Genomic DNA, 15,990 nt, shown 5'->3' on the forward strand with positions numbered 1-15,990 from the left:
AAGGGCTAGGAATTTCAAGTGAGGCACTGCAGCCTGCCCACCCCCCACTGGGCTGGGCAACAGTTTGGCTTTCCCAGCTGGCTGCAACCTTACCTTCCTCCCGCAGCTGATGGCAGAGGGGAAAGAGAGCCAGGGATGAGCTGTCACTGCTCAGCTCCCCACCAACCCACATCTGCCCCCCCCCGCCCAAATTCTCCACAGCTGCTGGGCCTTGCTTGTCAGCAGGCACAGGGCGGGGGAGACCAGGGAGCATGAGGCTATTTCACCTGCATCACCCCTTTGCTAATGCCCCTCCCTTGCCCACCCGCTGGCCCAAGTGCTTCAGCCAAGTGCAGGCCATGGCTGTGAAAATGGTGTGAGCCCCATGGGCTGGAAGGTAAGGCTGACAGCAGGGAAAGAAGATCTGCTTCAGGCTCGCTGCACTCAGCCAAAGGGCCGCCTCAGTGGGGGGGAACACAGCTCAGTCCCCTTTTGGGCCCTCCTCTGGGCTGCTGTCTGCTCGATCTCTGTTCCGCCTCAGGTCCCACATCCAGCCTGTGACAAGGGGACATGCTGCTTCAAGGCCAGCCTGGCCGGTGGATGGGCAAGGGGGCGGCCCTCGGGGGGAAGCATTGTCTCTCAGGCCTCCTACCCAGAGGCCTCGTGGAAGCCAAAGCTGGGCCCGAAAGGTCCGATTTGCCTGAACCAGCCTGAACTGACTGAATCCCACCACTGAGGTTTTCTAGTTCAATCCCCTGCTCAAGTAGGAGAGTTTATATCATTCCAGACAAATTGTTGTCCCATCTCTTCTTGAAAACTTCCATTGATGAAACTTCTGGAGGCAAATTGTTCCTCTGATTAATTGTTCTTCACTGTCACAAAATTTCTCCTTAATCTGGTTTACAATGGATTTGTTTAAGATTGTTTTATGTTTAAGATTGTCATAAAACAATCTTAAACAAAGAGGAAGACATTTATAAATGTGGCTTCTAGAAATGGTAAAGTATTGTGACCAATATACAACAATCAGAAGAATCCTTCTTTACGTGATCAAACAATAAAGGACCTATTACCCAGCGATATAAACAGCTCATCTGGAACTTGACTCACCATTTTTCTTTGTTCCTTGTCAAAATGATACTATCACTTATTGTGCTTTTGAGTGGTGTTTTTTTTTTCTGGCTCAGTAAACCAAGAAGGGGAAGCTTGCATATACAAGTAGCAACTAAATATTAGTAGTGGGACAATAAAAGGCATACCAAAGAGAGAAAGTGTTTACAGGATATTACACTATGCTGTTTTAATCATATATCCTATAATAGATGAACTGTCCTTTCCTATCTTGGGCATTTCCATATTAGTGAACAAAGTCCCAGAATTCTCAGAAATGGCCAGCCTGGGGAATTCTGGGAATTGAAATCCACATATTGGAAAAGAGCCATCCTTGGATAAGGTTGTATTAAGGAAGTTAGATTAGCAGAATATTTGAGTCACTTATGGCACTAAGATTGTGGTTAAAAGACAGTTGAATTATGGTTAAGACTATTTACATTAATTACAATTAAGAATTATGGCTTGTAATTAGTTGATTATATGAAACCAGAGAAAATAATAAACACTGTTTGATTTTTGTTTTGCCTCCAGGCTCCAGTCATACATTCAAATACTGAAAACTATAATTATTTCTGCTACAGCAACTCCACTGCTACTATCTTGGTTGAGTACTGTTCCCTCACCCTTTTAATGAATAAATGAGGCTATGGAAAAGATCAGTCTTCTCTTACCATACATGCAGTGTAATTTTTCATCATTTTGTACTATGCCTAGTTATAGGAAAAATAAGGTTATTGATGGCTTCTGGCCTCAGTCACTATCTCCCTTTGCATATGACTCTGGTGAAAAAGTCCATTAGTCAGCACTGCAAGAATCAAAGAATTGAAGGATTGGAAGAATCCTGTAGATCATATAGTTCAGGGGTCAGCAACCTGTGGCTCTGGAGCCACATGTGACTCTTTCATCCCTCTGCTGCGACTCCCTGTCACAGGTCGCCACCACAATTTTAAGAGGAGCGTCTGGTTTTGGGGGGGGAGCAGGGCGTGCCAAGAGGAAACTCTATGGCAAGGGGCAGATTTTCCAGTCAGCTCCACAATTGATAGGGCTTTCAGTTAGGACTGGCAGAGGGAAAAGGATGCCGCGCTAGGAGGAGACTCTAAGGTGGGGGAACCGGACAGCAGAGGAAAAAGGATATTGCGGTAGGAGGAGACTCTATGATGTGGGAACTGGATTTCCGGTCAGCTCCAGAATTGAATTGAACCAGCTTCTGGTTAGGACCTTTGTGGCTCTTTGTGTTTAAGGTTGCTGATCCCTAATCTAGCTAGCCTCCCTCGTCACCCTAGAAGAAACCACTATTACAACATCTGACCATCCAGCCTCTGTTTAAACATCTTCCGATTCCACCCTTTCCTGAAACATTTCTTGCTACTATTTATTTAAAGAGGTAAGGATGGTTGGGATACTGGCTGCAACAGGATATGATGGGAATGAGATGGTACAATTCTGATATAAACAAAAGGAATTTCATCACTTTGAACTGCAGGGAAGGATCATAGTTTGAATGCATTCCTGTATATGAAAAATTCTGTACAATTAGAAAATGGGAACAATAGTTTGTAGATTGGGCAAGGACAATTTTATTTATTTATTTTTATTTATTTATTTATTTGTCAAACACAACAGTATATATAAGTATAAGCATGAAATAACCATACGAATTGGATACAATCAAAGGGAACATTAGGACAGGAACGGTAGGCACGCTGGTGCTCTTATGCACGCCCCTTAGGAATGGGGTGAGGTCAATAGTAGATAGTCTTTGGTTAAAGCTTTGAGGATTTTGGGAAGATTGTCTCTGATGGCCTAGTTTTACTTATTAGAGGGATTTGTTTTACAAAAGTGAATATTAAAACAATAGCCATCACTCTGTCTAAACTAAAGGTCTTCTTTCCCAAAAAATCCTAATGGCTTTAGTGTTGACTAAATTATTGCATTTAAATTACACGGGTTCTTCTTTTTAAGCAACAACCATCTGGGAAAAACTACATAGGCTTGTCACAACCCTACACTATAGACTCTTGAATACTATTCTTTGACATCTCTGGCATTCATTATGTTTTAGTGACTATAGTGCAAATTTGTTATTGTTATAATCTGAGTTCTTATGAAACTGCCCATCTAGAAGCCCTCTTGAGAGTTCCTCAATGTGCTTCTATGCTTCTGCTGAGAATGGAGTCTTCAGAATCACATGAGACTTTGCTGCCTACAATTCTGAAGTTTGGTGGCAGCTCTGTGGCATTTTTTTACTTTGCAGGATAACTTTATATCATCACACAGTTTAGGTATTGATGTAGACTATAAAAACCTGATACTTATCAGCTCAGTAGTGGACTTTGTTTGATCCTAAGATAACTTGATTAGTAATGAAGATGCTTCATTCATACCAAGAATCTAGTCAGCATTTGCTTGACCAACAGGAATGCCTGTAGACTCATTTGATTTAATGTTTTATTCTTGTTTTTTCTGCTGGAAGAAGAATATGATATTCCTCTGTACAAGTTAATTTGTTGCTGTTGGAGAGGGGAAGAAAATCATTTTATTATGCCATATCTTCATGATTACCACCAGTCAGGCACCCTTACCATTGCTTGCTTTTTGCTAAATTGCCTATAATATTATAGCACAAACAAAATAAATAATATAGAAAAATATTTTGCTATAAGTGTTGATTGTGTTCATCCTCATTTCCCTTGTCTCATTAATATAACTACAATAATCTTCTTTGCAGACTAGGTAATTTTGCAACTACACTACAGGTAGGCAGTTAGTATGATCTGCTGCTAGCTGAATTCCAAGCATGCTGAGACTTGTCTTCAGGAGAGTCTGGATGACAGCTAATCTTTTTGTATTTGCTCTTTTAGATTTGATTTCAAAAGAGGTTTGTCTGCATTTTCATTCATCAGTGAACACGCTCTGCATGGAAAATTAATTTTAGAGTGTTTACTAAGCGATACCAAAAATAGTTTCTATGTTGGGGAATGGTGATTTATAAATTTTCCTAACATTGGTTAAAAGGGCAATAGAAGTCATCTATAGTATGTTCATACAATATATCTACCCAGGCTAACCAGAAGGCTGGTTCTCCGTTATTGAGAAAGTAGAGTTCAGGATGACTATGAATTTGTGGGATTCATATTGTCAGCCAAATCACCAAAATGCACTTTACAGCTTGCTTGCCTTCACCTGCCATGGAAACGGGGAGGGGGGAATGAACTGGGGAAGTAAGCTGCTGTGAAGTGTTCTCATGAGAAATGGAAGGGAGGTTTGCTACCCATCAACGATATATTACTTGCATATATTACTCTTATACTGAAAGAAGATACAGACCTGCAACAAATAAAAAATTATAGACCGATTTCCCTGTTAAATGCGGATTATAAGATATTTGCATCAATAATGGCTGATAGACTAAATAGACTGTTAAATGAATTTATACACACAGATCAAAATGGTTTTTTACCTAAGAGACAGATTAGAGACAACATGAGAATAATTTTGAATACTTTGGAATATTATGAAGCACATCCAGAAAAACAAATGGTGTTGATGTTTCTTGTATCAGAAGGCATTTGACAACATGAATTGGCAATTTATGATAAAGCAGTTACAGACTATGGACTTTGGGGGAGATTTATAAATATGAGCAAAACAATTTACTATAAGTAATCAGCAAAGGTGATTGTAAATGGTGATATGACAGAGAAGGTTAACATTATGAAGGATACAAGGCAGGGATGTCCTCTATCCCCATTATTATTTGTGTTAACACTAGAGGTATTAAATAGAAACATCAGACAAAATGAAGAGATAAAAGGTATGAGAATTAAGAAAGAAGAATATAAACTACAGGCATTTGTAGACGATTTAGTGTTTATTTTAGAGGACCCACAAGAAGTAGGGCCAAAATTAATAGAACAAATAGAAGAATATGTATAAGTAGCAGGGCTGAAAATTAATAAAGACAAAATGAAAATATTGGTGAAAAACTCACAGAGAAGCAAAAAAGGGAGTTAATGGAAAAATTAGATTTTCAGATTGCTAAAAAGGTAAGATATTTAGGAATTCAATTAACAGCAAAATGTATAACGATTAAGGAAGACAATTATTGTAAATTGAAAAGACAAATTGAGATCGATTTGGAGAGATGGAAGAATTTTCAATTATCATTAATGGGAAGAATAGCAATAATTAAGATGAATATATTACCAAGATTGTTGTTTTTATTTCAAACAATACCGATAAAATTAGAATTTTTTTTTGAAAATCTTAAAATAATAATGAAATTTATATGGTAAGGGAAAAAAGCAAGAATAAACATAAAAATGTTACAAGATGCAAGACTTAGAGGAGGGTTTGGACTACCAAACTAGGAATTATATTACCAGGCAGAAACATTATCATGGATGAAAGAATGGATTACACTAAGAAATACAAGGTTATTGACATTGGAGGGACATGATTTACAACTGGTTTGGCATGCTTTCTTATGGTATGGGAAGAATAAGATACATAGTTATTTTCAAAGACATTATGTAAGAAATGCTTTATGGGAATGCTTTATGGGAGAAAGTTAGAGAAAAACATTATTTGAAAATACCAATGTGGCTTTCAAAAATGGAAGCATTAATACATCCAAATATTATCAACATGGGAAATATTACTAGATATAAAGATATTTTATCAGAAAAAGTGGAATTGAAAACGAAACAAGAATTAGAAGGATTCAACCAGAAGCATCGAGGCAAGACAGTTGGGGAAGAGCAAGCTCCGCCAAGCTTTGCAAATTCCCAGGCTGACAAACCACTGTCGAGGGGTCTTCAGACCAGATCTATCCTGTAGGGACGGAAAAGAAGGAGAGGCACCTCGGATGACCAAGAGGAACCAGCAAGTTCCTCATAGGTGAGAGGAAACTCTTCGACTCGGCAGTGGTGGCAGTAGCCATCATTAAGCTGGGGCAACTGGACCATTTAATTTGGCAAAAAATTTCTAGCGGTGGAATAGCAGCTAAATTGAGAGAGGAATGTAAACACAGCAAGAAATAAGAGAAGCAGAACTATTTACCCTAAACCCCGGAAGGCATTTGGCTTTTTGTGCCTGCAAGCTGTTTGATAACAAAAGACCAAATACAACCCAGAAAATACAGAATGGCGCAGGAAATAATTGAAATGAAGAAAAGGATGCATATGACTTTAAAGCAAGAAATAAAAGAAATAATCACAAGACCTTATGAACAATCGAAACCAAAAGAATTAGGAGCTGCACTGGAACTTATACAAGAAAACTTAGAAACCATGAAGCAAGAGAGCATTTTGGAAGACAAAAAAAATATAGAATAGAATAGAATAGAATAGAATAGAATAGAATAGAATAGAATAGAATAGAATAGAATAGAATAGAATAGAATAGAATAGAATTTTATTGGCCAAGTGTGATTAGACACACAAGGAATTTATTTCGGTGCCTATAATCTCAGTGTACATAAAAGAAAAGATACCTTCATCAAGGTACAACACTTACAACACTTAATGATAGTCTTGGGTACAAATTTAACGCTTAATGATAGTCATAGGCTACAAATAAGCAATCAGGAAACAATATCATTATAAATCATAAGGATACAAGCAACAAAGTTACAGTCATAAGTGGAAGGAGATGGGTGATGGGAACGATGAGAAGATTAATAGTAGTGCAGATTTAGTAAATAGTTTGAAAGAGTTGAGGGAATTATTTGTTTAGCAGAGTGATGACATTCAGGAAAAAACTGTTCTTGTGTCTAGTTGTTCTGGTGTGCAGTGCTCTATAGCGTCGTTTTGAGGGTAGGAGTTGAAACAGTTTATGTCCAGGATGTGACGGATGTGTAAATATTTTCACAGTCCTCTTTTTGATTCGTGCAGTATACAGGTCCTCAATGGAAGGCAGGTTGGTAGCAATTATTTTTTCTGCAGTTCTAATTATCCTCTGAAGTCCGTGTCTGTCTTGTTGGGTTGCAGATATATTATTTCAAACAGAGGGGTCCAATTCACATCCAAGTTCTGAAAAGACTTTTTGGACCTCCTCAGAACCAAACAGGGACTTAGTTCTAATCATCATCTGCAAACAAATGGGGCCATGGAATGAACAAACTCAGTTTTAGAACAGTACCTGTGTTGTTTTATTAGCAGGACAACTGGGCTGAGCGCTACTGCCTTTTGCAGAAGTGGCCTATAATAATGCAGTTCACACTAGCACAGGTTTTACCCCATTCATAGGGCCACTGTGGCTCAGACTGGTAAGACAGTCTGTTATTAACAGCAGCTGCTTGCAATTACTGCAGGTTCAAGCCCCACCAGGCCCAAGGTTGACTCAGCCTTCCATCCTTTATAAGGTAGGTAAAATGAGGACCCAGATTGTTGGGGGCAATAAGTTGACTTCGTATATAATATCCAAATGGATGAAGACTATTGCTTGACATAGTGTAAGCCGCCCTGAGTCTTCGGAGATATAAATACAAATTTAAAAAAAAATCTGAGTGGCCACAGGGCAAGAATTTAATGCTATGCCTGAGTCAGTCGCATGAACCAGAAATCCCATCATTGAAACAATGGATTGGTCATTTGCAAACCATTTGGCCAGTGGTCTGCAAAGCTTTGGATGAAACCAAAACTGCCTGTAAAGCAGAAGCAGACAAGAAAAGAATAGAATCTAGACCTTACAAAGTGGAGGACAAAGTTTACCTTTCCACCAAGTTTTTAAAATCTTTGCAGCAATCTGGGCCTAAATACATTGAGCCTTTCCCCATTGTTCGTATTATTAACCCTGTCATGGTGGAATTGCAACTCCCTATGTCATTATGGCAAGTCCACCCCCTTTTCCATTGTAGCTTGCTGAAGCCTGAAGTCACCTCTGACCTTTGTCCGGCTACCCCTGTTCTACCCCCTATTATTGTAGATGGTGAACAACATTTCAAAGTTCAAGAAATTCTAGACTCTAGGAAGTTGCACGGAGCCACTCTGTACCTGGTGGCTTGGAAACACTTCCCCTTCTCACACAATGAATGAGTTCACAAAAAACGTGTGTGCCCCTATATTAATAGGTATATTTAATCAATTGTACCCTGACAAATCTTGCTGATTTTATGTTTTCTTTGTCTCCCCTTCCCTCTTTTTTGTTTTCTTTCAGGTGGACTTCCTGTTCTTCTGGTGGGGGGGCACATGTCAGGTCCCATATATTTCTATTGGGATGCTGGCATTCTGGTGGGAGGGGGGAGGATTGGAGAGATCTCTATATGAAGTTTCTGTTTCTATTTCCTGCTTGGAGAGATCTCTATATGAAGTTTTTGTTTCTGTTTCCTCCATTGCTGTGCTGTGAGTTTCTGTTTCTTGCATTGCTGTACTGTGGGAGGGGTTTTGTTTGTACTGCTTTAAATTGCTGTTTTTTAAGTGGGAAGATTTAGTCCCTGCCTAGACCTGTTGCTATCACAAACCTTTCAATAAAAATTCTTTTTGGAGCAATTTCAGTTTCAAGAATCCTGCTTTCTTGCAAAGATTTGGAGAGGCAAGACCTTACAGTAGCCTTGGGGGTTTCCCCGGCCTCTTCTTCATGGCTGCGCAAGTGGCACAACTCTTAACATAATCCTCAATGTCCTTCTTCATCTTTGGCCACCAAAATTGCCTTCTGGCCAGATGCAGGGTTTTCAAATAGCTGAAGTGCACCACTTGCTTGGAATCATAACTCTTCTATAGTACTTGGAGCTGTAGGCTGCTGGGCACATACAATTTAGAGCCTTTTTTAAAGGTTGGTACTCCTTTGTTGTCTTTGTACCACAGGTCAACTGGCAGTTCATCTTTTAGCCTTTGGGTCACACACACACACACACACACACACACACACACACACACACACACACACCCTGTCTGCAGTTCTCCATTGTTGTAGCTTGTGAGGCAGTTTGGGGAGGGGGAATCATAGCATGAACCATCTCTTCACATTTACTATTATACTGTGGTTTATGTGACAAGGCAAATTTTTGGGATGAAAATACATACATGGTTAGAGAAAATGATAAAGCAACATATACAGTAGATCTAAAGCCTGAAATATTTTTGTTAGGTGTGTTGCCAGGAAATTATGGCAAAGGGAATGTATCTCTCAGGACTGGAAGCTTTCTTTTGCATTGGCCTTCAGGCCTGCCACATTTATTGCTGTAAGAAACTGGGAGGGGGGATTGTATGGAGCAGGGGTGATATATAGTCATAATAACATTCCTTTCTCAGAGAATCAAGGACATCTTGTCCTGCACCTGGAGGGGTGTGATTGGGAGGCATCTCCAATTGGGACAGTGCTTTGATTGGACCATGTGATGGACATGTGGGTGCTGGGCAGGGACTTGGACTTTCTGTTGGGTGGGGAAAACCTGGAAGCTTTCAGATTCGGGTTTTCCCAAATGTGCCAATATGACATCTCTAATAAAATAGAACTTTGAGGAACTTCAAGCTTGGAGTCTTCTTTCATTGGGGATGTTACTTGGAACTCTGACATTAACCTGAATCTCCTTTAAAATTTAACGAGCTCCTGGACTCCAGGGTGCTGTCTGGGGTCCTGAGCTCCAAACATCGACCCGACACCAGGCCACCTTGAAGACTCAAGGAAGATAGTGAAAGATAAATCAACCATGGAGGGATCCACAGGGCTGGTTTGGTGACCTGTCGAGACCATCTACTCCCCTTCCTAAGCCGTGGTGGAAGTGGAGGAGGCTGCAGAAAGGGAGCGCCAGCTGGGTACCCAGCCCAAAGAGCAGGCACCCAAGCAAGCTGCGCAATTGGATCTTACTCTGTGAGGCAAAGCTGCAGAAGTCGTGCCACTCCAGGAGATGATGATTGGGGCAATGCTGCCAGACCAGTGGACGGGTGGAAGCAGAGTGGAGCAGACCCAGTCCTCGAATGGAGGGTATTGGGACTGGCATGCCACAGGCATATTGAGAGTGGAGATTCCCACTGCCGTCACACAGTCAATTGCTAGTGGACCTCCTGGAGCATTTCAGCAAACTCAATATGGGCAGCGCCACTCAGCCTCTTGGGGCTGGGCAGCCCAGATGGGCACTGGCTTAACCCACATTCACCCCCAAGCCAGGAAACTGCAGCACCACTGAGTAGCGCGTCTACCTCCTTTCACTTGGCATAAAGCGGGTCATATCATAACCTCACACGTCAGGCTTGGTCTACTGAGGTGACAGCCATCACTGGAATCGGAATGGTGCTGCAGCAAAGCCCATTGAGCCAGCCTAGTCTGGTGCTACAGGGACCACAACTGGGAATTTTGGGACCTAATACTCCACCCCAGCAATCAGACCTCATGCTGCCTCCAGCAGACCAGATCCCTCCTGGATGGGCATTCTTCCCCAGCCAGGGGTGGGTGCAATACCAGTGGACACCTGCCCCAATCCTGCAGCCTGTGCCCGCCCAACAACCAGTACAACTCCAGCCAACAATCACGGCCCTGATCATGGCTGGTACCAGTCCAGCCACCACTGCAATTCCAGCCATCAGTCATGGCCACACTGCTGATACTGGCCCAGCAGCCAGCCCATACTGGCTCTGCAGCTGGCCCTGCCAGCCACTTCCCTCCGTGATTTAGAGCAATTTTTGATGGAACCCCAGGAAGGCTAGCCTACTTGACTCATGCAATATACAGGTCCTCAATGGAAGGCAGGTTGGTAGCAATTGTTTTTTTTTGCAATTCTAATTATCCTCTGAAGTCTGTGTCTGTCTTGTTGGGTTGCAGAACCAAACCAGATTTCAGGGTTCCAAGGAACACCCCCAACGAAATAAAGCTCTGAGGCTTGAGTTTCCTCAAAGTTCCAATTTATTAGAGAAGTCCTGTTGGCACAGCTGGGAAAACCCAAATCTGAAAGCTTCCAGGTTTTCCACACCCAGTTGACAGTTCACAGCCCTGCCCCATACCCACAAGTTCATCACATTGTCCAATCAACTCTTCACATTCAATTGAATACAATCTTCAGGCAGTCTCCATCAAACACAGGATGTCCTTGAATACAAAATGTTTTTATGACTAACTTTCTACCGCTCCAACAACAATCCCCTCCCAACTTCCCCAGCTAAAATATGTGGCAGTTAAGAAGCAAAAAAAGAAAACCGCCTTCCAAAACTGCCAGGCTTCCCCCCTCAGGAAAGGAATTCATCCTGGGACAAGACTGAAATTAGGAGTTAACACAATTAGCACATTAACCACCTCTCCCCCCTCCCAGGAGGACCCTTAGGCTTATCAGGGAATTTATCATGAAATTGCCTAACTAAGGTGTCTGCCTGAGCATCCCAAATGTGGCTTCAGACAAGGGGTATCCCTTCCAATGAACCAATTATTGCAAAAGTCCCCTCTGCAATCTGGAGTCCAAAATCTTCTTCACCTCATAAGGAGTCTCACCCTGCACCACAATCGGCCTTGCGGGAGCAGCAGGTTGAGGTCTCAATTTAGATCCCACAGCAGGCTTTAATAGGCTGCAGTGGAAAACAGGATGAATTTTTCCCAGTATGCGGGGAAGATTTAACTGTACAGTCACTGGATTAATTACTTTCACTATGGGGAAGGGGCCTAAATATTTCGGTCCCAACTTCTTACTCTTCAAACTCAAAAGTATGTATTTGGTGGAAAGATACACGCGATCTCCCACCCGAAAGGGGGGGTTGGAGAGATCGGTGTTTGTCTGCTTGCTTTTTGTATGCTTCGGCTGCTTCATTCAGGGCTTTTTTAGTATTCTCCCAGCCTTTCTTTAATGACTCCATCGATTCATTCAGAGTCATGGAAGAAGGCTGTTCTCTCGGCAGTTCTGGCATAGGAACAAATTCCATGCCGCTCGTAATCTGAAAAGGCATCAGTCCCGTACTACTATGCACTGCATTATTGTACGCCACTTCTGCGAAAGGAGCAAGTCAGCCCAATTATCTTGCTGATAATCCGCATAACATCTTATGTATTGTTCACCATGGCATTAGTACATTCTGTGGCTCTGTTCATACTTGGATGGAAAGCTGAGCTAAGCCCCTGAGATGACCCAATAGACCTCAGGAACTCCCTACAAAACTTAGCGGTGAACTGAACTCCTCGATCAGAGATCACCCATTGTGGAACTCCATGCAACTGGTAGAGCTGTTTGACAAACATCTCTTAGCCCAGGGAAATCCAGAACAAGGAATTAAATGGGCCTGTTTGGAGAACAGGTCTATCACAGTCCATATTACAGTATTTCCGCCACTTTCTGGGAGCTCTACGATAAAGTTCATAGCTATTTCTTCCCATGGGCGGCTGGGCTCAGCTACCTGTTGAAGCAAACCAGGAGGCTTCCTTGTCTTATTGCTGGCACATGTGGCACAACTTTTTACATAGTCTTCCACATCAGCTTTCATCTTTGGCCATCAAAACTGCCATCTAATCAAATGAAGGGTCTTTAGAAATCCAAAGTGACCAGCCAATCAAGAATCATGGCTACGCTGGAGCACCAGGAGTCTCATGCTGTTGGGGATGTAAATTTTTGAACCTTTCCAAGCTAGTCCATCATGGGTCGTCAACGTGTCTCGAATGTTGGCTAGCCATGGATCAGTAGATAGTGCTGCCTTCAAGTTGGCAGTTAGCTTCCCATCGATGGGGTCAGTCCACCTGCTGGCCTGACTCCGGGTAGTGACTTGCGCCACACTCTGCGTGTCTGGGATGATGGCATGGACGTTGTCCTCCCTCTGGCTATCAGTATGATAGTATGGTTTCCTTGACAGGGCATCTGCAAGCAGGTTCTTCCCCCCTGGGTTGTATTTCAGCTTGAAATCAAACTGCTTGAAGTACTGCACCCAGTGGACCTGTTTGGGGGAGAGTCTTCGTGGGGTCTTTAAGGCTTCGAGGTTTCTATGGTCTGACCATACTTCAAAGGGGATCTTGGCTCCCTCTAGGAAGTGCCACCATAATAGAAGAGCTCAACGAACAGCAAAGGCTTCCTTCTCTCATACTGCCCATCTCTGCTCAGTGTCTGTAAGTTTTTTGGACACGTATGCACAGGGAAGCAGTCATCCTTGGGGGTCTTCCTGGAGGAGCACTGCTGCCACTGCAATGTTGCTGGTGTCAGCCTGGACAATGAACTGTCTATTTGGGTCTGGGTGCTGAAGGATGGGCTCCTCTGCAAACCGCCATTTCAAGCTTTCAAACACTTTTTGACAGCTTAGTGTCCAGGCTAGTGGCTGCATCGGCTGTGGCTTTGCGGGGGAGGGTCCCGTCTTTAGCAGTTCAGTAAGCAGCAGAGCCACTTCCGCAAAGGCTGGGATGAATTGCCAGTAGAAGTTAGCAAATCCCAGGAAACTTTGCAGCTGTTTCCTGGTGTGAGGGGGCTGCCAGTCAAGTACGTCTCACACTTTCCCAGGATCCATCTCTATGCCTTTGCTCGACACTCGGTAGCCCAGGTAGTCCAGAGAAGTTTTGTGAAACTCACATTTGGACAGCTTCGCATAAAGTTTTGCAGCTAACAGTTTCTTTAGTACTTGTCAGACTTGTTTCACATGTTTTTCTAATGTCTCACTGAATATGAAAATGTCCTTCAAGTAGACTAGAACTCCTTGTATAAATATTCATGCAGCACTTCATTAATCAATTGCATGAATACTGCAGGGGCTCCTTAGAGACCAAACGGCATGACTTTGAACTGGAAGCTACCTAATGGGCAGTTAAAATCAGTCTTCCATTCATCCCCTTCCTTTATGCACACCCTGTAGTAGGTTTCTCTCAAGTCAAGTTTAGTAAACACTTTGCTTTTGAAAGGTAGTTCAGTAGGTCTTTCATGAGGGGAAGGGGATAGGTGTTTTCCACGCATAGTGCATTTATTCCACGAAAATCCTCACAGAGTCTCATCCTCCCATCTTTCTTTTCCTTAAACAGCACCGGGGCGGCTACTCTGGATTTTGCAGGTTGGATGAGCCCTTGGGCTAGGTTAGTATCGATGTACTTCCTCAGCTCAGCCATTGTTTTGGGGTCATTGAGTACATCTTTGGTTTAGGGAATTTGGCTCCGGGCTCGATCTTGATCTCACAGTCATTGTGGCAATGAGGGGAAAGGATGTTATATTCCTCCTCACAGAATGCTTCAGCCAGGTCCCTGTATTCCTTGGGAACCTGCAGAGTCCCAGGTAGGGCTTCGATGGCTGCCGTGGCTGCCTCTCGTTGGTGGGGCCCCTGAGGGCTCGTCTCAGTGGGTTCGACTTCAGGAGAGATGGGCAGCAAGTGGCCAATCCTATCCTTACTTTTTGGTAGCCATCCTTCCATTTGATTGTAGGGGCCCATTTGTCTAGCCAGGCGAGTCCCAGGATGATTGACTCTGCCATTTTTGGGGCTACTACGAATCGAATGAGTTCTGTGTGGATCCCCAGTTCCAATCTGACAAGCTCAGTCAGCAGGGGTGCCACCTATTTAGTCCCGTCTACTTGCTGAAAGTGTATAGGGCGACTTAAGAGGTGTGTCTTTATGCTTAGCTGCTCAGCAATGGGGATGCTAATCAAGCAATGGGTGCAGCCAGTGTCTATTATCACTGCTACCTCTCCATGAATCCCTGTCTCTGGCACTGTTAGCTTGACTTTGACCGCAAAGGGGTGGATGGTCCCACTTATCATTGGGTCATCTTCACCTCTGCTACTGCTGGCTGACGCGGGCGGCAGGTCTTTGGTCAAGGTCTCTTCACTCTTTCCAGGGGGAGGGGAAGTCTCGACTGCCTGCTGACCAATTCTGCTGGCATCCGAGGGCTTTCGTGGGTCCCTTCTGCCTCGGGCTGACATGGCGGGGTGTGGTTGTGGAACCGGCTCAGGTGCCAGACACTCTGCAGCTCGATGACCCACTTGTCTACAATGGTAGCATTTGATCACCCCTGTAGATTGAGCAGGAGGGGTTTCAGTAGGGTTTTTCGGAGGATGTCTAGCGAAAGTTCTCCCTGGAGACCTCTCAGCAGAGGGTTTGTGGCGTGGGTGAACTTTTCTATCAAGAGCTATTGACATAATATACCACGCTTGCAGTCAATCTGGCACCCCCTGGATTCCACAGGCGGTTCTGACTTCTTGATCAATGGCTTCTTTAAAATAATGCAGAAGTATTCTGTCCGGCCAATGTCCAAGGTTCCCTGTGACCTGTCTAAAGTCTCATACGAAGTCCTTTATGGGTCAATTTCCTTGACTCATCACCTTTATCTTGGCTTCACTCTCATTGATTCGGTCTTGGTCTTCAAATCTGGCCTGGAGCAGCTCAACATCTCAAATGATGTACCTTCAGCATCATTTAATTCAGCAACCCCCTCATTATGCAGCTGGGCTATCCAGTCAGCAGCATCTCCCTCATTCATCCCCTCTGAGATCGCAGATACTAAGTCGCGATCTGTTTCATATTGCTTTCCATACTGATCTATATGAGCCCATACTCAGCTGAGGAAATAGGCCAGTTTGGTAGGCTTACTGTCAAACATCGCTCTAAACCCTGGTGGCAGGGCCCTTGCTGGCGGAATCGCGACTGGAGGTGAGGCAGGGACCTGTTGGGGTGCTGCAGTGGGTGGCAGGGTGAATGCCAGCAGCTGAACTGGAACCTGCAGCGGCGACACTGCTGGCTGCTGGATCAGACCCCTAAATTGTTTAGTGAAAATGTATAAAGCTTTCTTAATCCTTTGTGCTTGGTCCTTGGCACTTTGGCCAGGACATCGCAAACTGCAGCTGGTGTCTGTCATCTTTCATCGGCCTCTGTACCAGGCTCAGACCCGAATTGGGGACAACAACTGTGTTCAAAGTACAAAAAATTGAGTCTGTACTTTGGGCCTCAACTACATTGTCTTGTTTGATGATCTATTTGTTTGTTTTATTCTTAGTAGCCTATTTTTTGACTGTGGTTATGCATT

The 15,990-nt window shown here is 43.4% G+C and overlaps 1 protein-coding gene across 1 annotated transcript in view; it reads left to right on the plus strand.

The window, feature by feature from the left end:
* Nucleotides 1-15,990, plus strand: part of ABCA12 (ATP binding cassette subfamily A member 12) — a 393,723-nt gene that overhangs the window by 71,672 nt on the left and 306,061 nt on the right. The gene's annotated exons all lie outside the window — the stretch shown is intronic.

Source organism: Ahaetulla prasina, chromosome 1 (assembly GCF_028640845.1).
Source record: "Ahaetulla prasina isolate Xishuangbanna chromosome 1, ASM2864084v1, whole genome shotgun sequence".
Taxonomy (NCBI): domain Eukaryota; kingdom Metazoa; phylum Chordata; class Lepidosauria; order Squamata; family Colubridae; genus Ahaetulla; species Ahaetulla prasina.